At 40.4% G+C, this 20,914-nt stretch overlaps 8 non-coding genes across 8 annotated transcripts; all 8 read right to left on the minus strand.

Moving 5' to 3' along the window:
• Nucleotides 1-1,841: 1,841 nt before the first annotated feature.
• trnav-cac (transfer RNA valine (anticodon CAC)) lies at nt 1,842-1,914 on the minus strand. The gene has a single exon. It is a non-coding gene; the product is annotated as a tRNA-Val (tRNA).
• Nucleotides 1,915-4,412: 2,498 nt separating this feature from the next.
• On the minus strand, nt 4,413-4,485 carry trnav-cac (transfer RNA valine (anticodon CAC)). The gene has a single exon. It is a non-coding gene; the product is annotated as a tRNA-Val (tRNA).
• A 2,498-nt stretch (nt 4,486-6,983) lies between these two features.
• On the minus strand, nt 6,984-7,056 carry trnav-cac (transfer RNA valine (anticodon CAC)). Its single transcript has one exon. It is a non-coding gene; the product is annotated as a tRNA-Val (tRNA).
• Nucleotides 7,057-9,554: 2,498 nt separating this feature from the next.
• trnav-cac (transfer RNA valine (anticodon CAC)) lies at nt 9,555-9,627 on the minus strand. The gene has a single exon. It is a non-coding gene; the product is annotated as a tRNA-Val (tRNA).
• A 2,498-nt stretch (nt 9,628-12,125) lies between these two features.
• On the minus strand, nt 12,126-12,198 carry trnav-cac (transfer RNA valine (anticodon CAC)). The gene has a single exon. It is a non-coding gene; the product is annotated as a tRNA-Val (tRNA).
• Nucleotides 12,199-14,696: 2,498 nt separating this feature from the next.
• Nucleotides 14,697-14,769, minus strand: trnav-cac (transfer RNA valine (anticodon CAC)). Its single transcript has one exon. It is a non-coding gene; the product is annotated as a tRNA-Val (tRNA).
• A 2,498-nt stretch (nt 14,770-17,267) lies between these two features.
• Nucleotides 17,268-17,340, minus strand: trnav-cac (transfer RNA valine (anticodon CAC)). The gene has a single exon. It is a non-coding gene; the product is annotated as a tRNA-Val (tRNA).
• Nucleotides 17,341-19,838: 2,498 nt separating this feature from the next.
• On the minus strand, nt 19,839-19,911 carry trnav-cac (transfer RNA valine (anticodon CAC)). The gene has a single exon. It is a non-coding gene; the product is annotated as a tRNA-Val (tRNA).
• Nucleotides 19,912-20,914: the final 1,003 nt, after the last annotated feature.

Here is a 20,914-nt window from a genome sequence, read left to right on the forward strand (position 1 = left end):
CAATGTAGAACCAAGTTGCAGACGAAGAGGTTAGGGATTTCACATGCGTTATAGTGCCGGAGTTTGGAGTACAGGACTTGGAGAACTCAATTGGAGTAACTAGGGAGTTCAGAAAATCATTTCCCTCTGCTGCAAGAAGGCCATTCGATTCCCTGGTGTCTACTTCAAATAGAAGACACAGAAACCAAAGAACCAGCTAATGTTTCTGCTCAGCTTCAATTCAAGGTCCTTTCACACATAATGCAAACGTGATGACCAATTCACTACAGACACCATGCAAAAATGCCTTGATGCAGTATGGTATCACTGCAATTTCAGAACAATTTTTTCACCAGCTCATCCCCAAAACTGAAAATGTGTGCAAATTATTTAGGAGAAAGAATGAACATCATTTATGCCAAAACCTTTCATATTTGGAAGTTCACAAATAGCTGCCATTTTATGCAAATTTCGTGGGTATGTTGGATGGCCTAAAATGCGTTTCATGAGCAGACGTAACTAAAATTCAAATGGTTCACAATTGTAATTTTCAGAAATATCTGATTCAAACTGTCAGAAAAAAATGCTGTTTAGCTGAAAGGGAACCCTCTAGTCCGACCTACACATCAGTCCAAACTGGTGGTCCTGGAAAATTGTAGGTTCTGTTCTTGCTTTCTAAACCTATGTAGCAGGGCCGTGTGAGCTCTTCACTGCTTAAGGCCATAAAAACCGAAGATCTCTTTCATTGCAGTCCCAATAGTTGTCCTCAGAACCTCACTCCTCTCAATTCTACCTTGAAGTCATGAACAGTATTTCCTTCTTTTACCATTTTGAGTGCAGTTAAAAAGCAGCTCAGCTGCAGTTCCATGATGCTGAGTTTAAGTTGATTTCCCTGTGCAGTTCTTTAGCCTCGCCTGCCCATGCTTCCCTTTGTTCCAACCATTTTATACAGTAAACACCAAAAATGGATGAAAGAGAAATGCTTCTGCACAGTATGGAAGCTGGGACATGTGACTTGGAAAGCAAATGCAATGACCACTACTCTAGACAAATCAAGAGAGTTCAAGATCTATATCAATCAATAATGATCCCCCAAAAAGGTCTTTTAGTCAACAGGATATATGACAAAATGATGTTGCGATTAGACAAGGAGCTTGGTGCCTCAGTCTGAGGACCTAAAGGGCGAACCGCACAAAGAGTCTCCCACTTGATACACTGCTTAGAAAAAGCACGTGCCCAACTACTGTGCTATCAAGAGGGATGTTTCTGCCAGGTATGGAACAGAGGACCTTTCTCGTGTTAGGCGAACATGCTGAGCACTACACTACAGAAACCACTTTAAAATGCTTCTTTGCCTCTCCAGCTTTTGCTCATTTTTGGGGCTTGAAAATCATAGCTTTAAATCTGGCTAAGCAGTATGACTTCTCAAGCATTAGGATGAAAATTCAGACAACCCCACCAAAGTTCTCTTGTTTCCTACCCTTTTAGAAACAGACTGTTGCTAACTAGGCATAATATGAAGAGTTTTACTTTATCTCTGTAGTTCTCTCATTGGCATATAGAGCATAACCTATTGCACAAATTGTGTATGCTTGATATTGCCTTGCAAGGATTTGTTCTTTGCCATAGACTTGATGAAAGAAACTTTTAAATTTCAGCTAATTAGCATAACCTCTGTTAGGAAACAAAACGAGAACACACTCACTGAAGTTTATGCTTGAAAGACTTGAATTAGCATAGCCATTATGCTATGAGTTTTAATTAATCAGCTTGGCCATTAATTAAGGAGCCTGACTTTTTTCTGTGAAGAACAGCTCTCCATTCAATTGAAAGGACAGCAGTTACACATCTACCAAGAGTTGTGTTTCTGCCTGGTATCGAGCCAGGGACCTTTCGCGTGTGAGGCGAACGTGATAACCACTACACTACAGAAACCCTACAGCACCGGCCGTTCAGGATCAGCCCAGCATTTCCTCCTTTTTGGTGCCTGCAAGGCATAGTTTAAAAACTGGCTTGAATTGTCTTCTCCCCGTTAGGACGCAAAATTCAATCCCACCAAGCAATGTTTTCTTGTTTCATTGCCTTTGAGAGACAGAATGTTACTCCCTAGGAATAATATGAAGAGCTCTACCGGATCACTGTAGGCTTATTCATTGGCATGGAAAGCAGTCCCTAGTGCACAAATTCTGCATCATTAACATTGCTTTGCATAGATTTTAATTGTCAGGAGACTATAAGGATGTTACTTTTAAGAATTAGCTAAGTAGCATAACTTATCTCTGTTAGGAGATCAAATACAGATGCACTCGTGGAGTTTCTGTTTTGTTTAATTTTGTTTGAAATACATGGATTAGCACACCCATCATGCTACAATGAGTTTTACATCATCCCTGTGACAATTGAAATCAGCCTTAAACACAGCTCCTAAAGCACAGTCCTTGCATCACCGGAGGACAAGCCTGCTGCATATATTGACTTTCTCGGTTTGCAAATGGAGACAGTGATGGGATATTTTTTTCCAACAGAGAAGCTACACTTTATGTCCATACTAAGATGCTAGTAATCTTCTGATCTTGAAATTTCCATTTTGCACAATGTAGAACCAAGTTGCAGACGAAGAGGTTAGGGATTTCACATGCGTTATAGTGCCGGAGTTTGGAGTACAGGACTTGGAGAACTCAATTGGAGTAACTAGGGAGTTCAGAAAATCATTTCCCTCTGCTGCAAGAAGGCCATTCGATTCCCTGGTGTCTACTTCAAATAGAAGACACAGAAACCAAAGAACCAGCTAATGTTTCTGCTCAGCTTCAATTCAAGGTCCTTTCACACATAATGCAAACGTGATGACCAATTCACTACAGACACCATGCAAAAATGCCTTGATGCAGTATGGTATCACTGCAATTTCAGAACAATTTTTTCACCAGCTCATCCCCAAAACTGAAAATGTGTGCAAATTATTTAGGAGAAAGAATGAACATCATTTATGCCAAAACCTTTCATATTTGGAAGTTCACAAATAGCTGCCATTTTATGCAAATTTCGTGGGTATGTTGGATGGCCTAAAATGCGTTTCATGAGCAGACGTAACTAAAATTCAAATGGTTCACAATTGTAATTTTCAGAAATATCTGATTCAAACTGTCAGAAAAAAATGCTGTTTAGCTGAAAGGGAACCCTCTAGTCCGACCTACACATCAGTCCAAACTGGTGGTCCTGGAAAATTGTAGGTTCTGTTCTTGCTTTCTAAACCTATGTAGCAGGGCCGTGTGAGCTCTTCACTGCTTAAGGCCATAAAAACCGAAGATCTCTTTCATTGCAGTCCCAATAGTTGTCCTCAGAACCTCACTCCTCTCAATTCTACCTTGAAGTCATGAACAGTATTTCCTTCTTTTACCATTTTGAGTGCAGTTAAAAAGCAGCTCAGCTGCAGTTCCATGATGCTGAGTTTAAGTTGATTTCCCTGTGCAGTTCTTTAGCCTCGCCTGCCCATGCTTCCCTTTGTTCCAACCATTTTATACAGTAAACACCAAAAATGGATGAAAGAGAAATGCTTCTGCACAGTATGGAAGCTGGGACATGTGACTTGGAAAGCAAATGCAATGACCACTACTCTAGACAAATCAAGAGAGTTCAAGATCTATATCAATCAATAATGATCCCCCAAAAAGGTCTTTTAGTCAACAGGATATATGACAAAATGATGTTGCGATTAGACAAGGAGCTTGGTGCCTCAGTCTGAGGACCTAAAGGGCGAACCGCACAAAGAGTCTCCCACTTGATACACTGCTTAGAAAAAGCACGTGCCCAACTACTGTGCTATCAAGAGGGATGTTTCTGCCAGGTATGGAACAGAGGACCTTTCTCGTGTTAGGCGAACATGCTGAGCACTACACTACAGAAACCACTTTAAAATGCTTCTTTGCCTCTCCAGCTTTTGCTCATTTTTGGGGCTTGAAAATCATAGCTTTAAATCTGGCTAAGCAGTATGACTTCTCAAGCATTAGGATGAAAATTCAGACAACCCCACCAAAGTTCTCTTGTTTCCTACCCTTTTAGAAACAGACTGTTGCTAACTAGGCATAATATGAAGAGTTTTACTTTATCTCTGTAGTTCTCTCATTGGCATATAGAGCATAACCTATTGCACAAATTGTGTATGCTTGATATTGCCTTGCAAGGATTTGTTCTTTGCCATAGACTTGATGAAAGAAACTTTTAAATTTCAGCTAATTAGCATAACCTCTGTTAGGAAACAAAACGAGAACACACTCACTGAAGTTTATGCTTGAAAGACTTGAATTAGCATAGCCATTATGCTATGAGCTTTAATTAATCAGCTTGGCCATTAATTAAGGAGCCTGACTTTTTTCTGTGAAGAACAGCTCTCCATTCAATTGAAAGGACAGCAGTTACACATCTACCAAGAGTTGTGTTTCTGCCTGGTATCGAGCCAGGGACCTTTCGCGTGTGAGGCGAACGTGATAACCACTACACTACAGAAACCCTACAGCACCGGCCGTTCAGGATCAGCCCAGCATTTCCTCCTTTTTGGTGCCTGCAAGGCATAGTTTAAAAACTGGCTTGAATTGTCTTCTCCCCGTTAGGACGCAAAATTCAATCCCACCAAGCAATGTTTTCTTGTTTCATTGCCTTTGAGAGACAGAATGTTACTCCCTAGGAATAATATGAAGAGCTCTACCGGATCACTGTAGGCTTATTCATTGGCATGGAAAGCAGTCCCTAGTGCACAAATTCTGCATCATTAACATTGCTTTGCATAGATTTTAATTGTCAGGAGACTATAAGGATGTTACTTTTAAGAATTAGCTAAGTAGCATAACTTATCTCTGTTAGGAGATCAAATACAGATGCACTCGTGGAGTTTCTGTTTTGTTTAATTTTGTTTGAAATACATGGATTAGCACACCCATCATGCTACAATGAGTTTTACATCATCCCTGTGACAATTGAAATCAGCCTTAAACACAGCTCCTAAAGCACAGTCCTTGCATCACCGGAGGACAAGCCTGCTGCATATATTGACTTTCTCGGTTTGCAAATGGAGACAGTGATGGGATATTTTTTTCCAACAGAGAAGCTACACTTTATGTCCATACTAAGATGCTAGTAATCTTCTGATCTTGAAATTTCCATTTTGCACAATGTAGAACCAAGTTGCAGACGAAGAGGTTAGGGATTTCACATGCGTTATAGTGCCGGAGTTTGGAGTACAGGACTTGGAGAACTCAATTGGAGTAACTAGGGAGTTCAGAAAATCATTTCCCTCTGCTGCAAGAAGGCCATTCGATTCCCTGGTGTCTACTTCAAATAGAAGACACAGAAACCAAAGAACCAGCTAATGTTTCTGCTCAGCTTCAATTCAAGGTCCTTTCACACATAATGCAAACGTGATGACCAATTCACTACAGACACCATGCAAAAATGCCTTGATGCAGTATGGTATCACTGCAATTTCAGAACAATTTTTTCACCAGCTCATCCCCAAAACTGAAAATGTGTGCAAATTATTTAGGAGAAAGAATGAACATCATTTATGCCAAAACCTTTCATATTTGGAAGTTCACAAATAGCTGCCATTTTATGCAAATTTCGTGGGTATGTTGGATGGCCTAAAATGCGTTTCATGAGCAGACGTAACTAAAATTCAAATGGTTCACAATTGTAATTTTCAGAAATATCTGATTCAAACTGTCAGAAAAAAATGCTGTTTAGCTGAAAGGGAACCCTCTAGTCCGACCTACACATCAGTCCAAACTGGTGGTCCTGGAAAATTGTAGGTTCTGTTCTTGCTTTCTAAACCTATGTAGCAGGGCCGTGTGAGCTCTTCACTGCTTAAGGCCATAAAAACCGAAGATCTCTTTCATTGCAGTCCCAATAGTTGTCCTCAGAACCTCACTCCTCTCAATTCTACCTTGAAGTCATGAACAGTATTTCCTTCTTTTACCATTTTGAGTGCAGTTAAAAAGCAGCTCAGCTGCAGTTCCATGATGCTGAGTTTAAGTTGATTTCCCTGTGCAGTTCTTTAGCCTCGCCTGCCCATGCTTCCCTTTGTTCCAACCATTTTATACAGTAAACACCAAAAATGGATGAAAGAGAAATGCTTCTGCACAGTATGGAAGCTGGGACATGTGACTTGGAAAGCAAATGCAATGACCACTACTCTAGACAAATCAAGAGAGTTCAAGATCTATATCAATCAATAATGATCCCCCAAAAAGGTCTTTTAGTCAACAGGATATATGACAAAATGATGTTGCGATTAGACAAGGAGCTTGGTGCCTCAGTCTGAGGACCTAAAGGGCGAACCGCACAAAGAGTCTCCCACTTGATACACTGCTTAGAAAAAGCACGTGCCCAACTACTGTGCTATCAAGAGGGATGTTTCTGCCAGGTATGGAACAGAGGACCTTTCTCGTGTTAGGCGAACATGCTGAGCACTACACTACAGAAACCACTTTAAAATGCTTCTTTGCCTCTCCAGCTTTTGCTCATTTTTGGGGCTTGAAAATCATAGCTTTAAATCTGGCTAAGCAGTATGACTTCTCAAGCATTAGGATGAAAATTCAGACAACCCCACCAAAGTTCTCTTGTTTCCTACCCTTTTAGAAACAGACTGTTGCTAACTAGGCATAATATGAAGAGTTTTACTTTATCTCTGTAGTTCTCTCATTGGCATATAGAGCATAACCTATTGCACAAATTGTGTATGCTTGATATTGCCTTGCAAGGATTTGTTCTTTGCCATAGACTTGATGAAAGAAACTTTTAAATTTCAGCTAATTAGCATAACCTCTGTTAGGAAACAAAACGAGAACACACTCACTGAAGTTTATGCTTGAAAGACTTGAATTAGCATAGCCATTATGCTATGAGCTTTAATTAATCAGCTTGGCCATTAATTAAGGAGCCTGACTTTTTTCTGTGAAGAACAGCTCTCCATTCAATTGAAAGGACAGCAGTTACACATCTACCAAGAGTTGTGTTTCTGCCTGGTATCGAGCCAGGGACCTTTCGCGTGTGAGGCGAACGTGATAACCACTACACTACAGAAACCCTACAGCACCGGCCGTTCAGGATCAGCCCAGCATTTCCTCCTTTTTGGTGCCTGCAAGGCATAGTTTAAAAACTGGCTTGAATTGTCTTCTCCCCGTTAGGACGCAAAATTCAATCCCACCAAGCAATGTTTTCTTGTTTCATTGCCTTTGAGAGACAGAATGTTACTCCCTAGGAATAATATGAAGAGCTCTACCGGATCACTGTAGGCTTATTCATTGGCATGGAAAGCAGTCCCTAGTGCACAAATTCTGCATCATTAACATTGCTTTGCATAGATTTTAATTGTCAGGAGACTATAAGGATGTTACTTTTAAGAATTAGCTAAGTAGCATAACTTATCTCTGTTAGGAGATCAAATACAGATGCACTCGTGGAGTTTCTGTTTTGTTTAATTTTGTTTGAAATACATGGATTAGCACACCCATCATGCTACAATGAGTTTTACATCATCCCTGTGACAATTGAAATCAGCCTTAAACACAGCTCCTAAAGCACAGTCCTTGCATCACCGGAGGACAAGCCTGCTGCATATATTGACTTTCTCGGTTTGCAAATGGAGACAGTGATGGGATATTTTTTTCCAACAGAGAAGCTACACTTTATGTCCATACTAAGATGCTAGTAATCTTCTGATCTTGAAATTTCCATTTTGCACAATGTAGAACCAAGTTGCAGACGAAGAGGTTAGGGATTTCACATGCGTTATAGTGCCGGAGTTTGGAGTACAGGACTTGGAGAACTCAATTGGAGTAACTAGGGAGTTCAGAAAATCATTTCCCTCTGCTGCAAGAAGGCCATTCGATTCCCTGGTGTCTACTTCAAATAGAAGACACAGAAACCAAAGAACCAGCTAATGTTTCTGCTCAGCTTCAATTCAAGGTCCTTTCACACATAATGCAAACGTGATGACCAATTCACTACAGACACCATGCAAAAATGCCTTGATGCAGTATGGTATCACTGCAATTTCAGAACAATTTTTTCACCAGCTCATCCCCAAAACTGAAAATGTGTGCAAATTATTTAGGAGAAAGAATGAACATCATTTATGCCAAAACCTTTCATATTTGGAAGTTCACAAATAGCTGCCATTTTATGCAAATTTCGTGGGTATGTTGGATGGCCTAAAATGCGTTTCATGAGCAGACGTAACTAAAATTCAAATGGTTCACAATTGTAATTTTCAGAAATATCTGATTCAAACTGTCAGAAAAAAATGCTGTTTAGCTGAAAGGGAACCCTCTAGTCCGACCTACACATCAGTCCAAACTGGTGGTCCTGGAAAATTGTAGGTTCTGTTCTTGCTTTCTAAACCTATGTAGCAGGGCCGTGTGAGCTCTTCACTGCTTAAGGCCATAAAAACCGAAGATCTCTTTCATTGCAGTCCCAATAGTTGTCCTCAGAACCTCACTCCTCTCAATTCTACCTTGAAGTCATGAACAGTATTTCCTTCTTTTACCATTTTGAGTGCAGTTAAAAAGCAGCTCAGCTGCAGTTCCATGATGCTGAGTTTAAGTTGATTTCCCTGTGCAGTTCTTTAGCCTCGCCTGCCCATGCTTCCCTTTGTTCCAACCATTTTATACAGTAAACACCAAAAATGGATGAAAGAGAAATGCTTCTGCACAGTATGGAAGCTGGGACATGTGACTTGGAAAGCAAATGCAATGACCACTACTCTAGACAAATCAAGAGAGTTCAAGATCTATATCAATCAATAATGATCCCCCAAAAAGGTCTTTTAGTCAACAGGATATATGACAAAATGATGTTGCGATTAGACAAGGAGCTTGGTGCCTCAGTCTGAGGACCTAAAGGGCGAACCGCACAAAGAGTCTCCCACTTGATACACTGCTTAGAAAAAGCACGTGCCCAACTACTGTGCTATCAAGAGGGATGTTTCTGCCAGGTATGGAACAGAGGACCTTTCTCGTGTTAGGCGAACATGCTGAGCACTACACTACAGAAACCACTTTAAAATGCTTCTTTGCCTCTCCAGCTTTTGCTCATTTTTGGGGCTTGAAAATCATAGCTTTAAATCTGGCTAAGCAGTATGACTTCTCAAGCATTAGGATGAAAATTCAGACAACCCCACCAAAGTTCTCTTGTTTCCTACCCTTTTAGAAACAGACTGTTGCTAACTAGGCATAATATGAAGAGTTTTACTTTATCTCTGTAGTTCTCTCATTGGCATATAGAGCATAACCTATTGCACAAATTGTGTATGCTTGATATTGCCTTGCAAGGATTTGTTCTTTGCCATAGACTTGATGAAAGAAACTTTTAAATTTCAGCTAATTAGCATAACCTCTGTTAGGAAACAAAACGAGAACACACTCACTGAAGTTTATGCTTGAAAGACTTGAATTAGCATAGCCATTATGCTATGAGCTTTAATTAATCAGCTTGGCCATTAATTAAGGAGCCTGACTTTTTTCTGTGAAGAACAGCTCTCCATTCAATTGAAAGGACAGCAGTTACACATCTACCAAGAGTTGTGTTTCTGCCTGGTATCGAGCCAGGGACCTTTCGCGTGTGAGGCGAACGTGATAACCACTACACTACAGAAACCCTACAGCACCGGCCGTTCAGGATCAGCCCAGCATTTCCTCCTTTTTGGTGCCTGCAAGGCATAGTTTAAAAACTGGCTTGAATTGTCTTCTCCCCGTTAGGACGCAAAATTCAATCCCACCAAGCAATGTTTTCTTGTTTCATTGCCTTTGAGAGACAGAATGTTACTCCCTAGGAATAATATGAAGAGCTCTACCGGATCACTGTAGGCTTATTCATTGGCATGGAAAGCAGTCCCTAGTGCACAAATTCTGCATCATTAACATTGCTTTGCATAGATTTTAATTGTCAGGAGACTATAAGGATGTTACTTTTAAGAATTAGCTAAGTAGCATAACTTATCTCTGTTAGGAGATCAAATACAGATGCACTCGTGGAGTTTCTGTTTTGTTTAATTTTGTTTGAAATACATGGATTAGCACACCCATCATGCTACAATGAGTTTTACATCATCCCTGTGACAATTGAAATCAGCCTTAAACACAGCTCCTAAAGCACAGTCCTTGCATCACCGGAGGACAAGCCTGCTGCATATATTGACTTTCTCGGTTTGCAAATGGAGACAGTGATGGGATATTTTTTTCCAACAGAGAAGCTACACTTTATGTCCATACTAAGATGCTAGTAATCTTCTGATCTTGAAATTTCCATTTTGCACAATGTAGAACCAAGTTGCAGACGAAGAGGTTAGGGATTTCACATGCGTTATAGTGCCGGAGTTTGGAGTACAGGACTTGGAGAACTCAATTGGAGTAACTAGGGAGTTCAGAAAATCATTTCCCTCTGCTGCAAGAAGGCCATTCGATTCCCTGGTGTCTACTTCAAATAGAAGACACAGAAACCAAAGAACCAGCTAATGTTTCTGCTCAGCTTCAATTCAAGGTCCTTTCACACATAATGCAAACGTGATGACCAATTCACTACAGACACCATGCAAAAATGCCTTGATGCAGTATGGTATCACTGCAATTTCAGAACAATTTTTTCACCAGCTCATCCCCAAAACTGAAAATGTGTGCAAATTATTTAGGAGAAAGAATGAACATCATTTATGCCAAAACCTTTCATATTTGGAAGTTCACAAATAGCTGCCATTTTATGCAAATTTCGTGGGTATGTTGGATGGCCTAAAATGCGTTTCATGAGCAGACGTAACTAAAATTCAAATGGTTCACAATTGTAATTTTCAGAAATATCTGATTCAAACTGTCAGAAAAAAATGCTGTTTAGCTGAAAGGGAACCCTCTAGTCCGACCTACACATCAGTCCAAACTGGTGGTCCTGGAAAATTGTAGGTTCTGTTCTTGCTTTCTAAACCCATGTAGCAGGGCCGTGTGAGCTCTTCACTGCTTAAGGCCATAAAAACCGAAGATCTCTTTCATTGCAGTCCCAATAGTTGTCCTCAGAACCTCACTCCTCTCAATTCTACCTTGAAGTCATGAACAGTATTTCCTTCTTTTACCATTTTGAGTGCAGTTAAAAAGCAGCTCAGCTGCAGTTCCATGATGCTGAGTTTAAGTTGATTTCCCTGTGCAGTTCTTTAGCCTCGCCTGCCCATGCTTCCCTTTGTTCCAACCATTTTATACAGTAAACACCAAAAATGGATGAAAGAGAAATGCTTCTGCACAGTATGGAAGCTGGGACATGTGACTTGGAAAGCAAATGCAATGACCACTACTCTAGACAAATCAAGAGAGTTCAAGATCTATATCAATCAATAATGATCCCCCAAAAAGGTCTTTTAGTCAACAGGATATATGACAAAATGATGTTGCGATTAGACAAGGAGCTTGGTGCCTCAGTCTGAGGACCTAAAGGGCGAACCGCACAAAGAGTCTCGCACTTGATACACTGCTTAGAAAAAGCACGTGCCCAACTACTGTGCTATCAAGAGGGATGTTTCTGCCAGGTATGGAACAGAGGACCTTTCTCGTGTTAGGCGAACATGCTGAGCACTACACTACAGAAACCACTTTAAAATGCTTCTTTGCCTCTCCAGCTTTTGCTCATTTTTGGGGCTTGAAAATCATAGCTTTAAATCTGGCTAAGCAGTATGACTTCTCAAGCATTAGGATGAAAATTCAGACAACCCCACCAAAGTTCTCTTGTTTCCTACCCTTTTAGAAACAGACTGTTGCTAACTAGGCATAATATGAAGAGTTTTACTTTATCTCTGTAGTTCTCTCATTGGCATATAGAGCATAACCTATTGCACAAATTGTGTATGCTTGATATTGCCTTGCAAGGATTTGTTCTTTGCCATAGACTTGATGAAAGAAACTTTTAAATTTCAGCTAATTAGCATAACCTCTGTTAGGAAACAAAACGAGAACACACTCACTGAAGTTTATGCTTGAAAGACTTGAATTAGCATAGCCATTATGCTATGAGCTTTAATTAATCAGCTTGGCCATTAATTAAGGAGCCTGACTTTTTTCTGTGAAGAACAGCTCTCCATTCAATTGAAAGGACAGCAGTTACACATCTACCAAGAGTTGTGTTTCTGCCTGGTATCGAGCCAGGGACCTTTCGCGTGTGAGGCGAACGTGATAACCACTACACTACAGAAACCCTACAGCACCGGCCGTTCAGGATCAGCCCAGCATTTCCTCCTTTTTGGTGCCTGCAAGGCATAGTTTAAAAACTGGCTTGAATTGTCTTCTCCCCGTTAGGACGCAAAATTCAATCCCACCAAGCAATGTTTTCTTGTTTCATTGCCTTTGAGAGACAGAATGTTACTCCCTAGGAATAATATGAAGAGCTCTACCGGATCACTGTAGGCTTATTCATTGGCATGGAAAGCAGTCCCTAGTGCACAAATTCTGCATCATTAACATTGCTTTGCATAGATTTTAATTGTCAGGAGACTATAAGGATGTTACTTTTAAGAATTAGCTAAGTAGCATAACTTATCTCTGTTAGGAGATCAAATACAGATGCACTCGTGGAGTTTCTGTTTTGTTTAATTTTGTTTGAAATACATGGATTAGCACACCCATCATGCTACAATGAGTTTTACATCATCCCTGTGACAATTGAAATCAGCCTTAAACACAGCTCCTAAAGCACAGTCCTTGCATCACCGGAGGACAAGCCTGCTGCATATATTGACTTTCTCGGTTTGCAAATGGAGACAGTGATGGGATATTTTTTTCCAACAGAGAAGCTACACTTTATGTCCATACTAAGATGCTAGTAATCTTCTGATCTTGAAATTTCCATTTTGCACAATGTAGAACCAAGTTGCAGACGAAGAGGTTAGGGATTTCACATGCGTTATAGTGCCGGAGTTTGGAGTACAGGACTTGGAGAACTCAATTGGAGTAACTAGGGAGTTCAGAAAATCATTTCCCTCTGCTGCAAGAAGGCCATTCGATTCCCTGGTGTCTACTTCAAATAGAAGACACAGAAACCAAAGAACCAGCTAATGTTTCTGCTCAGCTTCAATTCAAGGTCCTTTCACACATAATGCAAACGTGATGACCAATTCACTACAGACACCATGCAAAAATGCCTTGATGCAGTATGGTATCACTGCAATTTCAGAACAATTTTTTCACCAGCTCATCCCCAAAACTGAAAATGTGTGCAAATTATTTAGGAGAAAGAATGAACATCATTTATGCCAAAACCTTTCATATTTGGAAGTTCACAAATAGCTGCCATTTTATGCAAATTTCGTGGGTATGTTGGATGGCCTAAAATGCGTTTCATGAGCAGACGTAACTAAAATTCAAATGGTTCACAATTGTAATTTTCAGAAATATCTGATTCAAACTGTCAGAAAAAAATGCTGTTTAGCTGAAAGGGAACCCTCTAGTCCGACCTACACATCAGTCCAAACTGGTGGTCCTGGAAAATTGTAGGTTCTGTTCTTGCTTTCTAAACCCATGTAGCAGGGCCGTGTGAGCTCTTCACTGCTTAAGGCCATAAAAACCGAAGATCTCTTTCATTGCAGTCCCAATAGTTGTCCTCAGAACCTCACTCCTCTCAATTCTACCTTGAAGTCATGAACAGTATTTCCTTCTTTTACCATTTTGAGTGCAGTTAAAAAGCAGCTCAGCTGCAGTTCCATGATGCTGAGTTTAAGTTGATTTCCCTGTGCAGTTCTTTAGCCTCGCCTGCCCATGCTTCCCTTTGTTCCAACCATTTTATACAGTAAACACCAAAAATGGATGAAAGAGAAATGCTTCTGCACAGTATGGAAGCTGGGACATGTGACTTGGAAAGCAAATGCAATGACCACTACTCTAGACAAATCAAGAGAGTTCAAGATCTATATCAATCAATAATGATCCCCCAAAAAGGTCTTTTAGTCAACAGGATATATGACAAAATGATGTTGCGATTAGACAAGGAGCTTGGTGCCTCAGTCTGAGGACCTAAAGGGCGAACCGCACAAAGAGTCTCCCACTTGATACACTGCTTAGAAAAAGCACGTGCCCAACTACTGTGCTATCAAGAGGGATGTTTCTGCCAGGTATGGAACAGAGGACCTTTCTCGTGTTAGGCGAACATGCTGAGCACTACACTACAGAAACCACTTTAAAATGCTTCTTTGCCTCTCCAGCTTTTGCTCATTTTTGGGGCTTGAAAATCATAGCTTTAAATCTGGCTAAGCAGTATGACTTCTCAAGCATTAGGATGAAAATTCAGACAACCCCACCAAAGTTCTCTTGTTTCCTACCCTTTTAGAAACAGACTGTTGCTAACTAGGCATAATATGAAGAGTTTTACTTTATCTCTGTAGTTCTCTCATTGGCATATAGAGCATAACCTATTGCACAAATTGTGTATGCTTGATATTGCCTTGCAAGGATTTGTTCTTTGCCATAGACTTGATGAAAGAAACTTTTAAATTTCAGCTAATTAGCATAACCTCTGTTAGGAAACAAAACGAGAACACACTCACTGAAGTTTATGCTTGAAAGACTTGAATTAGCATAGCCATTATGCTATGAGCTTTAATTAATCAGCTTGGCCATTAATTAAGGAGCCTGACTTTTTTCTGTGAAGAACAGCTCTCCATTCAATTGAAAGGACAGCAGTTACACATCTACCAAGAGTTGTGTTTCTGCCTGGTATCGAGCCAGGGACCTTTCGCGTGTGAGGCGAACGTGATAACCACTACACTACAGAAACCCTACAGCACCGGCCGTTCAGGATCAGCCCAGCATTTCCTCCTTTTTGGTGCCTGCAAGGCATAGTTTAAAAACTGGCTTGAATTGTCTTCTCCCCGTTAGGACGCAAAATTCAATCCCACCAAGCAATGTTTTCTTGTTTCATTGCCTTTGAGAGACAGAATGTTACTCCCTAGGAATAATATGAAGAGCTCTACCGGATCACTGTAGGCTTATTCATTGGCATGGAAAGCAGTCCCTAGTGCACAAATTCTGCATCATTAACATTGCTTTGCATAGATTTTAATTGTCAGGAGACTATAAGGATGTTACTTTTAAGAATTAGCTAAGTAGCATAACTTATCTCTGTTAGGAGATCAAATACAGATGCACTCGTGGAGTTTCTGTTTTGTTTAATTTTGTTTGAAATACATGGATTAGCACACCCATCATGCTACAATGAGTTTTACATCATCCCTGTGACAATTGAAATCAGCCTTAAACACAGCTCCTAAAGCACAGTCCTTGCATCACCGGAGGACAAGCCTGCTGCATATATTGACTTTCTCGGTTTGCAAATGGAGACAGTGATGGGATATTTTTTTCCAACAGAGAAGCTACACTTTATGTCCATACTAAGATGCTAGTAATCTTCTGATCTTGAAATTTCCATTTTGCACAATGTAGAACCAAGTTGCAGACGAAGAGGTTAGGGATTTCACATGCGTTATAGTGCCGGAGTTTGGAGTACAGGACTTGGAGAACTCAATTGGAGTAACTAGGGAGTTCAGAAAATCATTTCCCTCTGCTGCAAGAAGGCCATTCGATTCCCTGGTGTCTACTTCAAATAGAAGACACAGAAACCAAAGAACCAGCTAATGTTTCTGCTCAGCTTCAATTCAAGGTCCTTTCACACATAATGCAAACGTGATGACCAATTCACTACAGACACCATGCAAAAATGCCTTGATGCAGTATGGTATCACTGCAATTTCAGAACAATTTTTTCACCAGCTCATCCCCAAAACTGAAAATGTGTGCAAATTATTTAGGAGAAAGAATGAACATCATTTATGCCAAAACCTTTCATATTTGGAAGTTCACAAATAGCTGCCATTTTATGCAAATTTCGTGGGTATGTTGGATGGCCTAAAATGCGTTTCATGAGCAGACGTAACTAAAATTCAAATGGTTCACAATTGTAATTTTCAGAAATATCTGATTCAAACTGTCAGAAAAAAATGCTGTTTAGCTGAAAGGGAACCCTCTAGTCCGACCTACACATCAGTCCAAACTGGTGGTCCTGGAAAATTGTAGGTTCTGTTCTTGCTTTCTAAACCCATGTAGCAGGGCCGTGTGAGCTCTTCACTGCTTAAGGCCATAAAAACCGAAGATCTCTTTCATTGCAGTCCCAATAGTTGTCCTCAGAACCTCACTCCTCTCAATTCTACCTTGAAGTCATGAACAGTATTTCCTTCTTTTACCATTTTGAGTGCAGTTAAAAAGCAGCTCAGCTGCAGTTCCATGATGCTGAGTTTAAGTTGATTTCCCTGTGCAGTTCTTTAGCCTCGCCTGCCCATGCTTCCCTTTGTTCCAACCATTTTATACAGTAAACACCAAAAATGGATGAAAGAGAAATGCTTCTGCACAGTATGGAAGCTGGGACATGTGACTTGGAAAGCAAATGCAATGACCACTACTCTAGACAAATCAAGAGAGTTCAAGATCTATATCAATCAATAATGATCCCCCAAAAAGGTCTTTTAGTCAACAGGATATATGACAAAATGATGTTGCGATTAGACAAGGAGCTTGGTGCCTCAGTCTGAGGACCTAAAGGGCGAACCGCACAAAGAGTCTCCCACTTGATACACTGCTTAGAAAAAGCACGTGCCCAACTACTGTGCTATCAAGAGGGATGTTTCTGCCAGGTATGGAACAGAGGACCTTTCTCGTGTTAGGCGAACATGCTGAGCACTACACTACAGAAACCACTTTAAAATGCTTCTTTGCCTCTCCAGCTTTTGCTCATTTTTGGGGCTTGAAAATCATAGCTTTAAATCTGGCTAAGCAGTATGACTTCTCAAGCATTAGGATGAAAATTCAGACAACCCCACCAAAGTTCTCTTGTTTCCTACCCTTTTAGAAACAGACTGTTGCTAACTAGGCATAATATGAAGAGTTTTACTTTATCTCTGTAGTTCTCTCATTGGCATATAGAGCATAACCTATTGCACAAATTGTGTATGCTTGATATTGCCTTGCAAGGATTTGTTCTTTGCCATAGACTTGATGAAAGAAACTTTTAAATTTCAGCTAATTAGCATAACCTCTGTTAGGAAACAAAATGAGAACACACTCACTGAAGTTTATGCTTGAAAGACTTGAATTAGCATAGCCATTATGCTATGAGTTTTAATTAATCAGCTTGGCCATTAATTAAGGAGCCTGACTTTTTTCTGTGAAGAACAGCTCTCCATTCAATTGAAAGGACAGCAGTTACACATCTACCAAGAGTTGTGTTTCTGCCTGGTATCGAGCCAGGGACCTTTCGCGTGTGAGGCGAACGTGATAACCACTACACTACAGAAACCCTACAGCACCGGCCGTTCAGGATCAGCCCAGCATTTCCTCCTTTTTGGTGCCTGCAAGGCATAGTTTAAAAACTGGCTTGAATTGTCTTCTCCCCGTTAGGACGCAAAATTCAATCCCACCAAGCAATGTTTTCTTGTTTCATTGCCTTTGAGAGACAGAATGTTACTCCCTAGGAATAATATGAAGAGCTCTACCGGATCACTGTAGGCTTATTCATTGGCATGGAAAGCAGTCCCTAGTGCACAAATTCTGCATCATTAACATTGCTTTGCATAGATTTTAATTGTCAGGAGACTATAAGGATGTTACTTTTAAGAATTAGCTAAGTAGCATAACTTATCTCTGTTAGGAGATCAAATACAGATGCACTCGTGGAGTTTCTGTTTTGTTTAATTTTGTTTGAAATACATGGATTAGCACACCCATCATGCTACAATGAGTTTTACATCATCCCTGTGACAATTGAAATCAGCCTTAAACACAGCTCCTAAAGCACAGTCCTTGCATCACCGGAGGACAAGCCTGCTGCATATATTGACTTTCTCGGTTTGCAAATGGAGACAGTGATGGGATATTTTTTTCCAACAGAGAAGCTACACTTTATGTCCATACTAAGATGCTAGTAATCTTCTGATCTTGAAATTTCCATTTTGCACAATGTAGAACCAAGTTGCAGACGAAGAGGTTAGGGATTTCACATGCGTTATAGTGCCGGAGTTTGGAGTACAGGACTTGGAGAACTCAATTGGAGTAACTAGGGAGTTCAGAAAATCATTTCCCTCTGCTGCAAGAAGGCCATTCGATTCCCTGGTGTCTACTTCAAATAGAAGACACAGAAACCAAAGAACCAGCTAATGTTTCTGCTCAGCTTCAATTCAAGGTCCTTTCACACATAATGCAAACGTGATGACCAATTCACTACAGACACCATGCAAAAATGCCTTGATGCAGTATGGTATCACTGCAATTTCAGAACAATTTTTTCACCAGCTCATCCCCAAAACTGAAAATGTGTGCAAATTATTTAGGAGAAAGAATGAACATCATTTATGCCAAAACCTTTCATATTTGGAAGTTCACAAATAGCTGCCATTTTATGCAAATTTCGTGGGTATGTTGGATGGCCTAAAATGCGTTTCATGAGCAGACGTAACTAAAATTCAAATGGTTCACAATTGTAATTTTCAGAAATATCTGATTCAAACTGTCAGAAAAAAATGCTGTTTAGCTGAAAGGGAACCCTCTAGTCCGACCTACACATCAGTCGAAACTGGTGGTCCTGGAAAATTGTAGGTTCTGTTCTTGCTTTCTAAACCTATGTAGCAGGGCCGTGTGAGCTCTTCACTGCTTAAGGCCATAAAAACCGAAGATCTCTTTCATTGCAGTCCCAATAGTTGTCCTCAGAACCTCACTCCTCTCAATTCTACCTTGAAGTCATGAACAGTATTTCCTTCTTTTACCATTTTGAGTGCAGTTAAAAAGCAGCTCAGCTGCAGTTCCATGATGCTGAGTTTAAGTTGATTTCCCTGTGCAGTTCTTTAGCCTCGCCTGCCCATGCTTCCCTTTGTTCCAACCATTTTATACAGTAAACACCAAAAATGGATGAAAGAGAAATGCTTCTGCACAGTATGGAAGCTGGGACATGTGACTTGGAAAGCAAATGCAATGACCACTACTCTAGACAAATCAAGAGAGTTCAAGATCTATATCAATCAATAATGATCCCCCAAAAAGGTCTTTTAGTCAACAGGATATATGACAAAATGATGTTGCGATTAGACAAGGAGCTTGGTGCCTCAGTCTGAGGACCTAAAGGGCGAACCGCACAAAGAGTCTCCCACTTGATACACTGCTTAGAAAAAGCACGTGCCCAACTACTGTGCTATCAAGAGGGATGTTTCTGCCAGGTATGGAACAGAGGACCTTTCTCGTGTTAGGCGAACATGCTGAGCACTACACTACAGAAACCACTTTAAAATGCTTCTTTGCCTCTCCAGCTTTTGCTCATTTTTGGGGCTTGAAAATCATAGCTTTAAATCTGGCTAAGCAGTATGACTTCTCAAGCATTAGGATGAAAATTCAGACAACCCCACCAAAGTTCTCTTGTTTCCTACCCTTTTAGAAACAGACTGTTGCTAACTAGGCATAATATGAAGAGTTTTACTTTATCTCTGTAGTTCTCTCATTGGCATATAGAGCATAACCTATTGCACAAATTGTGTATGCTTGATATTGCCTTGCAAGGATTTGTTCTTTGCCATAGACTTGATGAAAGAAACTTTTAAATTTCAGCTAATTAGCATAACCTCTGTTAGGAAACAAAATGAGAACACACTCACTGAAGTTTATGCTTGAAAGACTTGAATTAGCATAGCCATTATGCTATGAGTTTTAATTAATCAGCTTGGCCATTAATTAAGGAGCCTGACTTTTTTCTGTGAAGAACAGCTCTCCATTCAATTGAAAGGACAGCAGTTACACATCTACCAAGAGTTGTGTTTCTGCCTGGTATCGAGCCAGGGACCTTTCGCGTGTGAGGCGAACGTGATAACCACTACACTACAGAAACCCTACAGCACCGGCCGTTCAGGATCAGCCCAGCATTTCCTCCTTTTTGGTGCCTGCAAGGCATAGTTTAAAAACTGGCTTGAATTGTCTTCTCCCCGTTAGGACGCAAAATTCAATCCCACCAAGCAATGTTTTCTTGTTTCATTGCCTTTGAGAGACAGAATGTTACTCCCTAGGAATAATATGAAGAGCTCTACCGGATCACTGTAGGCTTATTCATTGGCATGGAAAGCAGTCCCTAGTGCACAAATTCTGCATCATTAACATTGCTTTGCATAGATTTTAATTGTCAGGAGACTATAAGGATGTTACTTTTAAGAATTAGCTAAGTAGCATAACTTATCTCTGTTAGGAGATCAAATACAGATGCACTCGTGGAGTTTCTGTTTTGTTTAATTTTGTTTGAAATACATGGATTAGCACACCCATCATGCTACAATGAGTTTTACATCATCCCTGTGACAATTGAAATCAGCCTTAAACACAGCTCCTAAAGCACAGTCCTTGCATCACCGGAGGACAAGCCTGCTGCATATATTGACTTTCTCGGTTTGCAAATGGAGACAGTGATGGGATATTTTTTTCCAACAGAGAAGCTACACTTTATGTCCATACTAAGATGCTAGTAATCTTCTGATCTTGAAATTTCCATTTTGCACAATGTAGAACCAAGTTGCAGACGAAGAGGTTAGGGATTTCACATGCGTTATAGTGCCGGAGTTTGGAGTACAGGACTTGGAGAACTCAATTGGAGTAACTAGGGAGTTCAGAAAATCATTTCCCTCTGCTGCAAGAAGGCCATTCGATTCCCTGGTGTCTACTTCAAATAGAAGACACAGAAACCAAAGAACCAGCTAATGTTTCTGCTCAGCTTCAATTCAAGGTCCTTTCACACATAATGCAAACGTGATGACCAATTCACTACAGACACCATGCAAAAATGCCTTGATGCAGTATGGTATCACTGCAATTTCAGAACAATTTTTTCACCAGCTCATCCCCAA

Source organism: Electrophorus electricus, chromosome 2 (genome assembly GCF_041902795.1).
Source record: "Electrophorus electricus isolate QZ-2024a chromosome 2, ASM4190279v1, whole genome shotgun sequence".
NCBI classification, from domain to species: Eukaryota; Metazoa; Chordata; class Actinopteri; order Gymnotiformes; family Gymnotidae; genus Electrophorus; species Electrophorus electricus.